General features: G+C 59.6%; 1 protein-coding gene across 1 annotated transcript in view; it reads left to right on the top strand.

Moving 5' to 3' along the window:
* The first annotated feature begins 40 nt into the window (after positions 1-40).
* SLC16A1 (solute carrier family 16 member 1) overlaps positions 41-1,418 on the top strand; it is a 33,783-nt gene continuing 32,405 nt past the window's right edge. Inside the window, exon 1 of the mRNA XM_006919650.3 lies at positions 41-358. The gene's annotated coding sequence lies outside the window, so the exon portion shown is untranslated. The remainder of the gene's footprint in view (positions 359-1,418) is intronic.

The following is a 1,418-nucleotide window of genomic DNA, read 5'->3' as shown; positions in this document are numbered from 1 at the left end:
AGGGGGCGCGCGCGCGCGAGCGAGCGAGGAAGCGAGCGGCCGGGCGCGCGCGCCTGAGAGCGTGTGGAGGAGCGACTGGCTGTTTGAGAGTATGTATCGGGGGAGGGGGCGGCCGCGGGGACGGCCGGCTCCGCCCCCTGTGCGCATGCTCCAGTTTCCCGGCGCGATATAAAGCCGCCTAACCCGCCCCCGGCCGACCAAGTGCTGGCGAGCTGCGACGTGAGTAGCGGGCCGCGTGGGTGCTGGAGAGAGCGGACGAGCGGCAGGCAGAGGACGCCACCCGGGGCCCTGAGCGCCGCAGAACTGCAGCCGCGCCGCCGCGTCACGCACACGTTCGGCACCGGGGCCGCGCATAACGGTTAGTTGGGTAACGGCCGCCGGCGCTTAGCGCGGACCCCGCGGTGCCCTGGCCGCCTTGGGGGATCGGAGGCAGCCTCGGGGGAGCGGAGACCTTGGCCTTCGGGAGGAGGGAGGCGGCCCGGTTGGCATCGTGGCCTCGAGCAGCCGCGTGGCCCGGGAGCGCGGCGGCGTTGGTGAAGGAGACCTTGAGGCTCGGGACAGCGCCTCTCCCAGCAGAGCTGCGGCCCCGTGGTCAGGCGACTGCCACCGGCCTGCCTGGCCGAGAAGTTGGGTCGTGGTGCGGGTGACCTTGGGGACTTGCTTCCCCGCTGGTCTTCAGTAGGCTCCTCAGGAGATGCTTTTGATCTGGAAAAGGGAAGACGTGGGGCTGATTCACGTGGTGCCTCCAGACTCTCCTAGCCGCGTTCTGCTCCGAGGGAAGGGACTCAGGCGGGAGTTATTTTGGACTCGTGGCATGCCCGTACCAACGTCCTCGGCCAGCCAATCCTTGTCCCAAGACCTGGTGACTTGCAATAGTTTGGGAATCTGCAGTTCCCGCAGCCAGGGCGTGACTGCACGGTTCCAGTGGACTTTGCCGTGGGGACTGTGCAGCTGGCAGACTCCCGGGACTGGTGCTGACGGGGGCTCTTTGTCATTCAACCTGTGGCTGCAGAATGTCAGCCGCAGCGCCCTCGTGCTCGTGGTCTTTAAGGCGGCCTTGTTGAGAGCAATCTGAAGGATAGCGTTACACTTGGTCAGATGCACGCTTTTCGTTCCAAGTACATCCCTTTTTTTCCACGTGCGTTTTAACGTTTCATTTTTTTGTCAAGTCATTGGTGCAACAGGCAATTTTGTAATTAGTTTGTAATTAATCTTAACCAAGAAACAGACCTCTTACTACTTTAGCCGAGTTTCTAGTGTCTGCTTATAAACTAGGCATCTAGTGATAACAGTAAAATGTTCACAAGCTACTTTATCATAACTAGTTTTGAATTTTTTTCAAATATTCTGGTTTCGAAATAAAATATGTACACGTCAGTACGCTGATAAAACAAACGTAGGATTAGTAACTAGTGGAA

This window comes from Pteropus alecto, unplaced genomic scaffold, assembly GCF_000325575.1.
Source record: "Pteropus alecto unplaced genomic scaffold, ASM32557v1 scaffold106, whole genome shotgun sequence".
Lineage (NCBI taxonomy): Eukaryota > Metazoa > Chordata > Mammalia > Chiroptera > Pteropodidae > Pteropus > Pteropus alecto.
This window is presented reverse-complemented; position numbering and strand designations above follow the sequence as displayed.